The sequence below is a fragment of the Leucoraja erinacea genome, chromosome 14 (genome assembly GCF_028641065.1).
Source record: "Leucoraja erinacea ecotype New England chromosome 14, Leri_hhj_1, whole genome shotgun sequence".
Lineage (NCBI taxonomy): Eukaryota > Metazoa > Chordata > Chondrichthyes > Rajiformes > Rajidae > Leucoraja > Leucoraja erinaceus.
In genome coordinates, this window is record NC_073390.1 from 4,303,485 (window position 1) to 4,320,263 (window position 16,779).

A 16,779-nucleotide genomic window follows, 5' to 3' on the forward strand; every position below is an offset into this window, starting at 1 on the left:
AACTTAGGTTAGGCCATAGCTGGAGTGTTGTGTAAGAAGGAACTGCAGATGATAATTTACATTGAAGATTATTATAAAAAGCTGGAATAACTCAGCAGGTCAGGCAGCATCTCTGGAGCAAAGAAATAAATGACCTTTCAGGTCAAGACCCTTCATCAGACTTGGAGGCTTGTGGCTGGAGTATTGTGTGCAGTTATGGTCACCACACCTTAAAAAGGGTCTGATTGCTTTGGAAAAGGCACTGAGGGGATTCACCATGTTTCCTAGGATGGTACTTTAGATGAGAAGAACTTTTTTCACACAGAGAGTGGTGAATCTCTGGAACTCTCTGCCACAGAGGGTAGTTGAGGCCAGTTCATTGGCTATAAAGAGGGAGTTAGATGTGGCCCTTGTGGCTAAGGGGATCAGAGGGTATGGAGAGAAGGCAGGGACAGGATACTGAGTTGGATGATCAGCCATGATCATATAGAATGGCGGTGCAGGCTCGAAGGGCCGAATGGCCTACTCCTGCACCTAATTTCTATGTTTCTATGTTTCTATTTTGAATTATGAGTAGAGCCTGAATAAGCTGGGTTTGTTTTCCTTGCAGTGGAGGAGGTTGAGGGGAAAACAATATGTTTAAAATAGATGCATAATTGAGCTGAATTATTTATATAAATTAATTAAACTTCAAATATCATCATACATTTTTAAATCCTACTTCTAGATTTACTGCCTGGGAAAGTGGTGGGGGTAGTACTCTCACAGCATTCAAGAAGCAAGCATTTCAATCCCCAAAACATAGATGGATATAAACCTATTGCTTCAGTGTAGAATTAGTATAGATGGGTACTTTACAGTCAGCATGGATGTGCTATTCCTAAGCTGTATAAAGGGCTTGTCCCACTTTCCCGAGTTACTCACAAATTCTCCCGAGTTTTCCCCTTGATTCAAACTCGGAGAATGTCTGTAGGAGGCCGTAGGAGTCCGTAGATATATCGTGGCGGCTCGTTATGCCAGCCGTCGGTACTCGGGGCATCAGGTAAGTCGGGACATTTTTTCCAGCATGATCAAAAAGTCCACGAGTAAAAAGATAGTCGGGAGGAGGAGTTCGTAGATCACAAAAATCTTGATTTTTTTTATAGGTCCTTTCAACTCGGCAGAGGACTCGGGAAAGTGGGACAGGCCCTTTATCTACGAATATAGAAAAGATACAAGCTGGGAACAAGGACACAAAAAAGATCCAAGGTGCATATTGTCAAAATGAGTAGTTATGATAAAAAGTCTTGAAAATTGGACCCCCAGTGAAACATAAATTAACGGGATCTAATGGATATATTCTACATTGTGCAAAGTTTGAAAAGGCAATGCAAATGATTATTTTCATGGATTTACTAATTGGTAACAAGGATATTAATCAAAAACAAAAAAAACGATTACAATATTTTACACAGCAGAATGACCAGTAAAGCACAGATATTTTCATCACAAGCAACTGTTGCAAATATAATTCATACAAGAATTGGATTAAGTATTTGAAAGGGAAGAATACAAATTATAAAGAAGATATAAAGATTTGAGAATTAAGATTAGACAAGATAGCACCAAATGAATGCTCATAGTGGCAAGGCTATTCTAATCTGATTCTACGATTAAAATGTTCTGCTGAATCCCCTGCTCTTAAAACCATAGATCTCAGATTACCCATTGTGGAAACAATAATGCCAGCACTTTCTGAAGTCATTATTATGAATAACTTGGACTGAAGTAGGATTGTTCCACTTAATTAATCTTGCTTGAACATGGCACAGGAATCAGATGTCCTTCTATTAATTTAGCCAATTTTAGTTTGTTACAATGCAGGTATACAGACATATGCCAAATTGCTGCTTGGCCACTGTGGAAATGTTCTTTGAAAGCCAGGCCACAACAGTACTCAAATACTTTCACTATTCTAAGACTTTATTTTTTACAATTTAACAGTTTTCAATTGCTATGAGAGGAATGTAAAATTTTGAGATGCACTGTAAACTGTTCTTTTCTTGAACTAAAGATTTTATTTCAGAATTTATGTGAAAAAGGAAATTCATTGCGAGTGGCTCCACTTACTATTTTACTTAAGTGAGCTGCTGCATAGTTATTTCAATCATTCCCACGTGCAGTTCAACAGGTGCACTGGGAAGTTTAGAAAGGCCGTCTTGGAAGGTTCAGACCACATTTTCAATGAGGCTTTTTTAAGTCGCTTCAGCTGATGGGAAAGCAGCTCGATATCCCCACCCTCCTCAGTTTGCACTGGAATCCCTGCAGTTAGTGCTGTTTGGGACCATTGTTCCCAACAATTCATCCGTTGAAAATCAAGCCCTCAAGCTTATTACGTATTCTCACTCTGAGGTGACCAGCAGTACTTCCTCCAGCCCAGACTGGCTGCTAATTACCTGGCCAAACACCTTGTAAATACCTCTGTAAACCTGTCAAACAGAGAACTCACCTTTTCACTGAAAGGTACTTACTACATGTTCCCTTTTCAACGTCCTAATTCTGTTGTTGAAATAGTTGGCCAGCTCTTTCGTCAGCCCTTGTGTTTTTTTAAGCTTTTCCCTTTGACTGGAAAATAAATGTTGACGTGCAGTAAGGCAGCAGTTTCCACGCACTTCTATTGTGTCCGAAATCCCAATCACTATTATCTAAATATTTAATTATTTTTTAGTTTTGCTTCATCAACTGAAAGGAGATGATGCTGACAGTATACTTGTTTGAAATGCAGATATTTCACTCCAATAAGTGACGCTTAATGCTGAAGGCATCGAGTGACACTAGCTGTGTCATTGTGCTTTTCCACATTTGATCCAACTATAATTACACAAATACTGAACTGCTAATTGTGTTTCTCTGTTAGTTCGTCACTTACCTTCACCATGTTATCATGCAAACTGTAACAAAGCTCTAAATGTCCTGATTGGGGCGCACATATAAGTTTCATGTCAAAGTTAATTTCTGAAAATTCTTCATTTATTTTTCCCCATTTCACTTGATATGATGCCTCGATTGTGCATCATTCTACTTCACACCAGTGCTGCTTTGCCTGTCCAAACAGTACACAAACATTTTCAAAATGCCCTTTTTCTAAGATTTACTAATGTGATTTACAGTGAACTTTGTATTTGCCTTTCTCAGAAGGTTATATGCTCCTCAGGTGGAACCCCAGAAACACCAGGTTAACGAGGGTAAGATGGTGGACAAACTTTATAGGGACCTGGCAGCAAATACGAATCCAGCAAAGCGACTGGTTTGGCATCACCCGACACTCCGAATCTGCTATGAAAGGCTAATGATGCAGTTCCACAAGAATATCCTCAAATTGTCAGTGGAAGAGTGTGGAAGATAGCCTTTGACAAGCATCGGAGCCATGAAACTCTTTGAGACTTCTTGAACACGGGTTTTGTATGTAAAAGACAGTCTTTCCTTCCAAATAGACTACTGTGTCCGAAGAAGGGTCTTGTCCCGAAACGGTACCCATTCCTTCTCTCCAGAGATGCTGCCTGTCCCACTGAGTTACTCCAGCTTTTTGTGTCTATCTACTGTGTCCTTAAGCATGGATTACATGTCTTGGATTATTTGATATCTTCTAAAACCACCCATGCCATAGCAGTTAATGCAGCCGCCTCACAACGGCAAACACCTTTTTCAATTTCGAGCGGTGAATATGCAGAGTTTGCATGTTATCTCATTGACAACGTGGGTTTCCTCCGAATGCTTTGGTTTCCTCTCAAATCCCATGGATATGTTTGGGAAGGAACTGCAGGTGTTGGTTTACCCTGAACATAGACGCAAAATGCTGGACTAACTCAGCGGAACAGGCAACATCTCTGGAGAGAAGGAATGGGTGACCCAAGGGTCTTGACCTGAAACATCACCCATTCTTTCTCTCCAGAGATGCTGCCTGTCCCACTGACTTACTCCAGTATTTTGTGTCTATCTCCCATGGATACGTTGGTAGGTTAATTGTGTACTGTTAAAAAAAAAAGGAATCAAAGAGGAATTGGTATGCTTGTGTGAGAGACAATAGGTTTTAGGGGTGCAGGGAAATAAGCAGAATGGGAATGGGACCAACAGGATTGTTGCTCTGGGAGTTAACATGGACATGATGGACCAAATAGCCATCATCTATTTGTTGATATATAAATATAAAACAAGAGATAGTATGATAATTGAGTCAGCATTATGGTGTAATCTGCATATATTTATAAATAATTTTATTTTTAACATTTCTTTACCAGTCTGGTAAATTCTGATACTGAGCCATAACATCCCATGACAATTTAGATGAATAATGCACAAATTAGTCACTACCTTACTGCATAGTGATGTTGACTATGGAGGCAATGTTAACTCTTTCTGATTTTTAAGAGAGATTAAATCATCAGATTTGGATAGTTATATGGACGGGAAAGGAATGGAGGGTTATGGTCTGAATGGAGGTGTATGGGACTAGGGGAGAATACGTGTTCGGCACGAACTAGAAGGGTCGAGATGGCCTGTTTCCGTGCTGTAATTGTTATATGGTTATTATATGGTTATCTACCACTTCACAAATCTATATCCCCTGTTAGGCTCCCAAATCTTCAACTGCATACATTGACACACCGTGTGTGAAATGACACCCCATGGTAAACGATATACTACTTTTAAGATGGTGAGTAAACATGCCCGTGATATAAATGCAGAAAACAGGATTTATAACAAAAATATATTTATTTGCAAAACTCATATGATGATTGAAATGAACAAGTGAAGGATTAAAATAATAAGAAAGCTTGTTAGCTTATTTCAATAATCGTCACACTTTTTAGTTCAAATTTAAATATTTTTACACATTTCAACGGTAAATATTTAGCTGAATGCAACATGTGAAGGTAAGACAAGTGTTTAATACTTTGCTGGACTGGATCAGCAGTTTGGAACCAAATCTACACCAAAGTTTAGGAATTAAAAGCCCCAGGGAAAAGATACCCTGCATGTGGTGATTCGGTAAGTGCCTATAGGAATGAAGCATTAAGACCTATGAGCATCAAAATTTAGCAGGGAGGAAACAACCTTCCTGCAGATTCTTGTAAATAAAAAAACAGCAGTGAGGTGATTTGCAACCATGTAATGGGCTTTTGTCTAGGACTACTTCTTTCTAGTTCAGGGCCCTCCTTGTTTCCGTCTCTGCAGGATGTCAATGTTTCTCCCCATAGCTACAAAGGATCAGGGCTCGGGCCCCTCCTCCAGCTAGTCACCCCCAATATAGCACATGCTGGGGCCTACTAAAAGCAGCCTCGGATGATTCAGGGCTATCTGAATTAGGAATTCAGCAGAGCACGTTGATTTTGTAACGCAGGAACACTGACACAGTTTGAGAGAACTTCCTTCAAATTCGACTATTTTTAAATGTGCTGTATTCAGACCTTACGAAAACGCAGCAAGAAAAAGAAAACAAATATGTTGAAAAGGTTTATTGGAAAATCCCAATGCACTAAAGCTACATGGTTCAGCTCATTCTTTGTATTAAAGCCAAACAAAATAAAAATACCACTGTCTTGTAGGAATTTAGGATCCCTGATAATCTAACGCACACATATATGTCATTCAGTACTCTCACAGCTATGATCAGCAGCAGTCAGTGAGAAGCATCAACAAACACAAGTAGTGGCCATGAACACAATGGTGGCAGGCAGATGTAGCTGTTATTGCCATGAAAGGTCTTTCTGCAGTGCTGGCACCTGCAAAACCTCCTGAACCAATGGAATTCCATTCGGCTCAATGAATCTGAACCCTCTGACACTCTCTTTCTTGCTGAAAGAGCTTAGAATTTACAGTATTTGATCCCCATAGAAGCAGACAATGGGGTACAGGGGATGGGGAGTGTTACGTTTGCAGTTTTAGCAACATGAAGCATTGCACCTGGCTTGTAAATAACCAGTAAATTAGCAAGTTAAATATTAAAAATTGGTAGTGGGGAAGTTGTGTGGTCTTACTTTCAACAGGTCTAGCATGTATTCAAGTGTTAATTGTTGGTGTGATGTTTTATTGTACAGATCAAGTCCTCAAGCAGGACACAACGTTTTGGCAACTTACTCAGACAGAGGACAGCACGGTGGTGCAGCGGTAGAGTCACTGCCTTACAGCGCTTACAGCACCGGAGACCCGGGTTCGATCCCGACCACGGGCGCTGTCCGCACGGAGTTTGTACGTTCTTCTCATGACCTGCGTGGGTTTTCTCTGAGATAGAAATATAGAAACATAGAAAATAGGTGCAGGAGTAGGCCATTCGGCCCTTCGAGCCTGCACCGCCATTCAAAATGATCATGGCTGATCATCCAACTCAGTATCCTGTACCTGCTTTCTCTCCATACCCCCTGATCCTTTTAGCCACAAGGGCCACATCTAACACCCTCTTAAATATAGCCAATGAACTGGCCTCAACTACCTTCTGGGGCAGAGAATTCCAGAGATTCACCACTCTCTGTGTGTGAAAAATGTTTTTCTCATCTCGGTCCTAAAAGATTTCCCCCTTATCCTTAAACTGTGACCCCTTGTTCTGGACTTCCCCAACATCGGGAACAATCTTCCTGCATCTAGCCTGTCCAACCCCATTAACAATTTTGTAAGTTTCTATAAGATCCTTCGTTTTCCTCCCACACTCCAAAGACATACAGGTTTGTCAGGTTTATTTGCTTGGTAAATTGTCCCCAGTCTGTGTAGGGCAAGCGTTAATGTGCAGGGATCGCTGGGCGGTGCGGACTTGGTGGGCCGAAGGGCTTGTTTCTGTGCTGTATCTCTAAACTAAATTAGAAAAGTACTGGCCCCAATTTTCTGGAAGGTGTTTCCCTTGCTCCTCAGTCACATGTGGAACAGGCCATGGAATCAGGGCTCATGACTGAGAGTCAGAGGCAATAGATATTTAAGGTCAACGAACTTTCCGCATTATCAACAACTCTGGTTGCGATCAGGACACAGGGCATCACAGTAAGATCCACCGTGTCATTAAATTCACCTCCTCACATTCGAGTTTTATACCTGATTTGCATAGTACAGGGACAACAAATGTAAAGAATTATGGATGCAGCTGGCCAATAGCAAACTCATTAAGAAAATAAAGTTTCATTTGTGTGGCATTAAAAAGAGCTACAGTTGCTAATCTTATGCAGCACTAAACTTAAACTGGCTGTTTGCTCCAAATTAAGGGTCATTCCTGTTTGCCTTATTCTTTGTAAGAAATGTCTACACATCTCAGTTTAAGAAAAAACTAAGACCACGGCCTTTAAGACTAAAAAACAACCCCCCATAAATTCACTTTTGGAATGTAAGGGCATGACTGTATAATCACAAAGTATTTCAATAAAGCTGGACTGCCCAGCAGCAATTCAAAAAATTGAGCATTTAAGAATGAGTTTCGTTGTTTGTCCCAACACAGAGCAGCTGCTTTTCTGGTGGTTTATTACACATAGCCTCTAATGAATGGGATCTGCTGTTTCGTAGTACATCAGAATTACAGAACTCCATCTCTTGGCCTACCACAGATCTGACCGATCAACGGCAGGGCACTGGAATCATAATTCTTTGCAGAAATGGGAGCATAAAGAGGGTTTGTTGGAAGCTGGCTGAATCTACAAAGTTCTGCCTGCAGGGCTAGTCGATGCCATCTCTGGCTGTGGTCTTAGCCTTGTTAGGTACTGAAACAGGGATTGTTCCCTTGTTAAAGATTGCAGAAGGGCTGGAATGAAGGAAGGGGTGGCAGTAAGGCAGAAGTCCAAGAAAGATGAAGACTTCCGTTTCAGACTTGGCAGACAGCTTAGCCAAAATACAAACCAGCAAAGCCATCTGTAAGAACATGCTTTAATTTTTTCACTTTAACTATTGTATTCAAAACACAGATCGAGTTATTTTGCAATGATTATTATATGTCAGGTTGAAAAATCAAGAATAAAATTAAATATATTCATTTTTAGCTAAATTAAAAAGCATTGCCCTTTCCATGTGAAATTGAGATGTAGCATTATGTTCAGTCAGGAACTTAGCAGAGAGATTGATTTTAAAATTGATTATTTACATTCTTAATTTATTGATTCATGTATAACGGTGTATTAATTATTGCTAATTTCGGATGAAATATCCTCAAACTGAACTTTTCTTTTTAAATGAAAGGAACTGACCAGCAATTCCAATGGTACTGAAATAACTTTTAACCCGACAGATGTGGTGGACAAACATCAGAAAGATGGTGCAGGATATTTAAATATCTTAAATAACATTTTGCAAGTGAAAATGCTTGATAAGAAAGTATCAAAAAACTGGTTCCCTTCAATTTTATCAAAATGAAAAAGGTCTTATCTTAAAGATGCTGATTCCTTAAAATATTTACATATTTTATAAAAACCTAAAAAATGTATTAAAACTCAAAAGCCTTTCTAAGGTTATTATGTTTAACTATAAAATGAGCAATTTTAATGATTTGTGTAGGAAGGAACTGCAGATGCTGGTTTACATCGAAGATAGACACAAAATGCTGGAGTAACTCAGCAGGACAGGCAGCATCTCTGGAGAGAAGGAATGGGTGATGTTTCGGGTCGAGACCCTTCTTTAGACTGAGAGCCAGGGGAGAGAGAGAGATATATAGAAGGGCACGGTGTGAAAATACAGATCCAAGGGTTGGGTGACCAAGAAAAATGTAGAGTGATTCATTGTTAGCTGAGAGAGGTGACAACGAGTCATACAATCACTCAAAATTTAATGAGGAGGGCAGTGAAACTAGTCGGTGAACTAGGATCATAAGATATTAAGTGATAGGAGCAGAATTAGGCCATTAGGCCCATCAAGTCTACTCCGCCATTCAATTATGGCTGATCTATTTCTCCCTCCTAACACCATATCCTGCCTTCTCCCCATAACCTCTGACACCTGTATGGGGGAGGGATGGAGGGAGAGGGAAAGCAAGGGCTACTTGAAGTTAGAGAAGTCAATGTTCATTCCACTGCCCAAGCGAAATACGAGGTGCTGTTCCTCCACTTTGCATTGGGTCTCACTCTGACAATGGAGGAGGCCCAGGTCAGAAAGGTCGGTATGGAAATGGGAGGGGGAGTTAAAGTGTTGAGCAACCGGGAGATCACATAGGCCTATGCGGACTGAGTAGAGGGGTAATTTTAATGATTCTGTGATCATTAATTTTTCCCCTGGTTACTGGCTTACTCTATTTATAGATTTAAGTCACAGCAAGCCAATAAGTTGCGTGATTTTCTAAATCTTAATTCTGCCGCACTTCCCTTTGGTTTATCTGCCAGTGTAACTGAAATATGCTTCAACCAATGTGATTGAACATTTATGGTGTTGAACAACTGCACTGAATTCAAAATGGAATCAAACAGTAAAATGAAATAGATATTTATTGAAATCTTTCATTTAGATAATGAATGACCTCAGAATAAAAGGACGTACCTTTAGAATGGAGGTGAGGAGAATTTATTTAGCCAGAGGGTGGTGAATCTGTGGAATTCATTGCCACAGCCAGCTGTGGAGACCAAGTCATTGGGTATTTTTAAAGCAGAGATCGATAGGTTCTTGATTAGTAAGGGCGTCAAAGGTTACGGGAAGATGGCAGGAGATTAGATTGAATAAGGGAAGAATAGATCAGCCATGGCTGAGCAAAATCAATGGGCCAAATGGCCTAATTCTGTCCTAGTGAAGCCATTAAGAACTGAGATGGTAGTAATCCAGAAATCACACCTGGGCAAAACACGGACAAAATCCAAACATTTGGAACAAAATATGGCTTCTGAAATTACCATAAATAAAATTTAAGAAAACAAGTGCTTTGGAAATGGTTAAAGTTGCAATGCATAGCTACAATAGGTAAATGGAAGTTCCCCATCTGAAACATCCCACGATTAGCATCCATCAGTCACCCTAAATATTGTTCTCTTTAGCAATGCCACAGAGTGGTCACAGTTTACCATCTGCAACATGCACTGAAATTACTTGCCCAGGATACTGCAAGAGCAACTCCCAAACCTGTGACCTTTACCACCAAGTAGGACAAGGGCAGAAGGTACAGGGAGGGAACATCAACACCTGTACGTTCCCCATCATCCTGACTTGGAAACAAAACACCATTCCTTCATTTTCACTTGGTACAATCCTTGGAACACCTTCCCCAATGATACTGTGGTGCCAGAAATTATTGAAGATAGTTGACCAGCACTTCTCATTTGCAGTTTAGGATGGGCACTAAAGATCCAACAAACTGAATAAAAAACAATGCTGGTTAATTTGAAAGTAAAGTCAAAACACAACACTGCTGATCTGCACACTTCCCTATTTCGAAAACCTCTACAGGAGGACACATGGAAGAGGATATTCTGGTCTGGATTATGAGATCTTTTCTCACCCATCCATTTTCTTACACACCTCTCTGAAGAGCCTTCAACCACAGAATTAACTGGAGCAAGAACAGCATTTGCAGGTAACATTGGATATGTAATGTGCAGCCCAGCTCACTGAAAACTGTGGTGTATTGTTTACTGGAAGACAGGATTAACTGTTGAAGTTCCCTGGTCTTTGTGTCTTTCACTATGGTAAAAACAGAGGAGATATATACCTTGAGGACCTTGCCCATCCCCAGAGACCACACATAGATGACCACTTTGGTGTCTGAGGGCCCTTATTCTCTCAATTATTGCTATTGAGGGAGTGCAGCGTAGGTTTACAAGGTTAATTCCCGGGATGTCATATGCTGTCATATGCTGAGAGAATGGAGCAGCAGGACTTGTACACTCTGGAGTTTAGAAGGATGAGAGGTGATCTCATTGAAACGTATAAGATTGTTAAGGGCTTGGACACACTAGAGGCAGGAAACATGTTGGGGGAGTCCAGAACCAGGGGCCACAGTTTTAGAATAAGGAGTAAGCCATTTAGAACGGAGACGAGGAAACACTTTTTCTCACAGAGAGTGGTGAGTCTGTGGAATTCTCTGCCTCAGAGGGCGGTGGAGGCAGGTTCGCTAGATGCTTTCAAGAGAGAGCTAGATAGGGCTCTTAAAAATAGCGAAGTCAGGGGATACTGGGAGAAGGCAGGAACGGGGTACTGATTGGGGATGATCAGCCATGATCACATTGAATGGCGGTGCTGGCTCGAAGGGCCGGATGGCCTGCTCCTGCACCTATTGTCTATTGTCTATTGTCTAATTGCACTCTAACTTAACACAAAATCTGGTTGGATTTTCCATAATCTCATCTAGCAAGGTGATTTCATGCCCTCTCATTGCCCAGCTGATTTCCATTCTAAGTACGCTCCTCAATCCCCTGTACCATTCTAGGTATACATTTGAACCCAACTGCCTATAGATGGCTTATTCACTTAGCCATGTGGGTATATGGTATATATGGTATATATGGTATATATATATATATATATATATATATATATATATATATATATATATATATATATATATATATATATATATATATATATATATATATATATATATATATATATATATATATATATATGTGTGTGTGTGTGTGTGTGTGTGTGTGTGTGTGTGTGTGTGTGTGTGTGTGTGTGTGTGTGTGTGTGTGTGTGTGTGTGTGTGTGTGTGTGTGTGTGTGTGTGTGTGTGTATATATATGGTATATATGGTATATATGGTATATATACCAGGTGGCTATATGGAACAAGCTGATATTTGAGGTATTTGAGGCAGACACTATAGCAGCATTTAAAAGGCACAAGAACAGGTTCGTGGAGAGGAAAGGTTTAAAGGGATGAGCCAAATGCGGGCAAGTGGGACTAGCTGAGAAGGGGCATCTTAGTCGGCATGGACAAAATAAGACACAACGTGTTATAGTGTAACTCAGCGGATCAGGTAGCATCTCTGGAGCCATGTCTCCTTCCTTTTCCTAACCACAGCCTCAATCTTTCTAACCATCCACTGCTTCCTGTCTTATCCTTCACTCTAAGTGGAACATGCACACCTTGAACTTTTACTACCATACTTTCAATAGCTTCTCGCTCACCAAACATCCTTTTGCCCATAAACAACCTATCCAATCAACTTTTGCAAGTTCCTATCTAATATCATCAAAGATAAATTGGTGAAAAAACCTTTTGGCATGCTGGCCTTAATCAGTCAGAGGATTGAATATAGATGTTGGGACATTATGAAACAACTGTGCAAGAAGTGGTTGGTGAGGCCAGACGTATTATTGGAACGTAGAATGGTACACAGAAGGAGAAGGCCCATCAGCCCACAATGCCTCTGCACATGAACCATATAGAGTGATAGAGTGATACAGCGCGGAAACAGGCCCTTCAGCCCAACATGCCCACACTGGCCTAAATGTCCCAGCTAGTCTTACCTGCTTGTGTTTGGTCCATATCCCTCGAAACCAGTCCTATTCATGTGCCACCCTTACCTGTATTTCCATCACAATACCTCATAAGCACCATTCTTGTATCTACCGAGAAGATTTACATGGATGTTGCCGTGACTCGAGGGCCTGAACTTCTGGGAGAGGTTAGGCAGGCTAGGAATTTATTCATTAGAGTTCAGGAGGCTCTGGTGTGATCGTATAGAGGAGTATAAAATCATAAGGGGAATAGATAGGCTGAATGCACAGAGCCTGTTTCTCAGAGTAAGAAATCAAGAACTAATGTGCATGGGCTTAAGACAGGACGGTAAAGATTTAATAGGATGCTATGGGGCAACTTTTTCCACACAGAGGGTTGTAGGTAAGATTGAACGAGCTGCCAGAGCAAGTATTTGTGGCAGATACAACACCATTTTATAGAATCTTATAGATCTTATAGAAACTTACAAAATTCTTAAGGGGTTGGACAGGCTAGATGCAGGAAGATTGCTCCTGATGTTGGGGAAGTCCAAGACAAGGGGTCACAGCTTAAGGATAAGGGGGAAATCCTTTAAAACTGAGATGAGAAGAACTTTTTTCACACAGAGAGTGGTGAATCTCTGGAACTCTCTGCCGCAGAGGGTAGTCGAGGCCAGTTCATTGGCTATATTTAAGAAGGAGTTAGATGTGGCCCTTGTGGCTAAGGGGATCAGAGGGTATGGAGAGAAGGCAGGTATGGGATACTGAGTTGGATGATCAGCCATGATCATATTGAATGGCGGTGCAGGCTCGAAGGGCCGAATGGCCTACTCCTGCACCTAATTTCTATGTTTCTATGTTTCTATTTCAAAAAACCTTTAGACAGGTACACAGATAGGAAAGGTTGAGAGGGATATGGGCCAAATGCAGGCAAATGAGATAGCTTAGGTTGGCATAGACGAGTTGGCATAGACTGTTTCCAGAATGTTTGGTGCAATATATAAAAATCATTTCATATTTAAATGGAACTGGATGTTAAAAGGTGGGGATAACTGCCAGCCAATACCATCAAATGCATTTAATGTCAGATTTCTCCCCAACTGAGGGATTACCTTGAACTGGAATAGCCCTGAAATATTATTTGTTACATTTAACATTCACAAATGGCACCATCAGGATTTAAGAAATGATTGTACTATATTTTATGACTTTCTCTAACATTATGCTTATGCTTCAGCAAAGACTTTCACACTGCGTTTCATTCTAAATTGTCTACTCAGAATGTGAAATGTGATAAACTTTTTGGAACTGTGTATATCATTAAAGGCAACCATAATATATTGTCCTTATCAGCATGTATTCTGTTCATGTATATCTACATCAGTAAGTTAAAGAATTTCCTGGGTGTATCTAAAGCAATATATTAAATGTACATTATCCTTTGGGGCTTCAATTAAATCTTGTCTTTAAAAAACATTAACCTTTAGTTTTGTCTATTTTAAAACAAGTTGGAAGATTGAAAATACATTTTCAGTTCATTGAGATTCCAACTAATTCAATACATGATAATTAAGACTGTGAGACTTTTTAGATCCAATTACACAGATTGAACAACCTTGTCACGCTTACTGCAGAAACATTTGAGATATTTTTATTTAGACCTAGAAATTCAACTTTTTGTTAAATTGAACATGTATTTACATGACTGCGGAGGATCCCATGTTTAAACATGGACAAAGTCGACATCACTCTCCTTTGTTCAGCTATGTGCTGACATTATACAGCTGATCTGATCAAATCCCCACTTTCCAACTACAGCAGTTTTGAAACAAAACTAGCACGAGACAGATGAGTAATAGCGATTTGCCAGAATGCCCAGTGCACAGTTTTCTAAACTAAATGCTGAGGTTGTGAGGGGACACAAAATGACTGTTCAATTTAGGTTTAACAAATGATCCTGTACTAAGAACAGTAAATATGTTATATATATATATATCAGTCTGAAGAAGGGCCTCGACCCGAAATGTCACCAGTTCCTTCTCTCCAGAGATGCTGCCAGTCCTGCTGAGTTACTCCAGCATTTTGTGTCTACCTTCGATTTAAATCAGCATCTGTAGTTCTTTCCTACACACACATATATACATACATATATACTGTATAGATATGTATATATCTATGTATATATGTGTGTAGGACACATTTTGTGTCTACCTTCGATTTAAATCAGCATCTGTAGTTCTTTCCTACACACACATATATACATACATATATACTGTATATATATATGTATATATCTATGTATATATGTGTGTAGGACACATTTTGTGTCTACCTTCGATTTAATCAGCATCTGTAGTTCTTTCATATATATATGAAAGAACTACAGATGCTGATTAAATCGAAGGTAGACACAAAATGTATATATACAATATAAATGACACAAAATATATATATATACTGTTCTTAGTACAGGATCATTTGTTAACCCTCAATTTAACAGTCAATTTGTTAAATGTATGAAAGAATAATTTAAAAAAAACAATATGCATTTTATTCAACAGCAAAATTTCAAAAATATTTTTCCTGATTTTGTAAATCTTAAAATATGTTGTTTTATAAGTCTTGTATCTCAACTGCATTTAGGGTTTTTTTTTAAAAAATAATCCACTACTGTGAAGTTCCTAAACGGTTTAGGTGCCTGAATTCTAATAAAACTTCAAAAAGACAACTTTAAATAATAAGTTAAACAGCACTGAAGCACTGGTGAATAACGGTCACAATCTACAGTGGCTTGCAAAAGTATTCATACCCCTTGAACATTTCCACATTTTGTCACGTTACAACCACAAACGTAAATGTATTTTATTGGGATTTTATGTGATAGACCAACACAAAGTGGCGCATAATTGTGAAGTGGAAGGAAAATGATACATGGTTTTCACATTTTTTTTACAAATAAAAAACTGAAAAGTGTGGCGTGCAAAGGTATTCAGCCCCCTTTACTCTGATAACCCTAAATAAAATCCAGTGCAACCAATTGCCTTCAGAAGTCACCTAATTAGTAAATAGAGTCCACTTGTGTGTAATCTAATCAGTAATGAGTATAAATACAACTGTTCTGTGAAGGCCTCAGAGGTTTGTTAGAGAACATTAGTGAACAAACAGCATCATGAAGCCCAAGGAACACAACAGACAGGTCAGGGATAAAGTTGTGGAGAGGTTTAAACCAGGGTTAGGTTATAAAAAAAATCCCAAGCTTTGAACATCTCACAGAGCACTGTTCAATCCATCATCCGGAAATGGAAAGAGTATGGCACAACTGCAAACCTACCAAGACATCGCCGTCCACCTAAACTGACAGGCCGGGCAAGGAGAGCATTGATCAGAGAAGCAGCCATGGTAACCCTGGAGGAGCTACAGAGATCCACAGCTCAGGTGGGAGAATCTGTCCACAGGACAACTATTAGTCGTGCACTCCACAAATCGGGCCTCTATGGAAGAGTGGCAAGAAGAAAGCCATTGTTGAAAAAAAGCCATAAGAAGTCCCGTTTGCAGTTTGCCACAAGCCATGTGGGGGACACAGCAAACGTGTGGAGGAAGGTGCTCTGGTCAGATGAGACCAACATTGAAGTTTTTGGCCTAAATGCAAAACGCTATGTGTGTCGGAAAACTAACACTGCACATCACCCTGAACACACCATCCCCACTGTGAAACATGGTGGTGGCAGCAGCATCATGCTGTGGGGATGCTTTTCTTCAGCAGGGACAGGGAAGCTGGTCAGAGTTGATGGGAAGATGGATGGAGCCAAATGCAGGGCAATCTTGGAAGAAAACCTGTTAGAGTCTGCACAAGACTTGAGACTGGGGCGGAGGTTCATCTTTCAGCAGGACAGCGACCCTAAACATACAGCCAGAGCTACAATGGAATGGTTTAGATCAAAGCATATTCATAGAATGGCCCAGTCAAAATCCAGACCTAAATCCAATTGAGAATCTCTGGCAAGACTTGAAAATTGCTGTTCACAGACGCTCTCCATCCAATCTGACTGAGCTTGAGCTATTTTGCAAAGAAGAATGGGCAAACATTTCAGTCTCTAGATGTGCAAAGCTGGTAGAGACATACCCCAAAAGACTTGCAGCTGTAATTGCAGCGAAAGGTGGTTCTACAAAGTATTGACTCAGGGGGGCTGAATACTTTTGCACGCCACACTTTTCAGTTTTTTATTTGTAAAAAAATTTGAAAACCATGTATCATTTTCCTTCCACTTCACAATTATGCGCCACTATCTGTTGGTCTATGCGTTGGTCTGTCACATAAAATCCCAATAAATCCCAATAAAATACATGTACGTTTGTGGTTGTAACGTGACAAAAATGTGGAAAAGTTCAAGGGGTATAAACACTTTTGCAAGCCACTGTACATCAAATTAAATGCT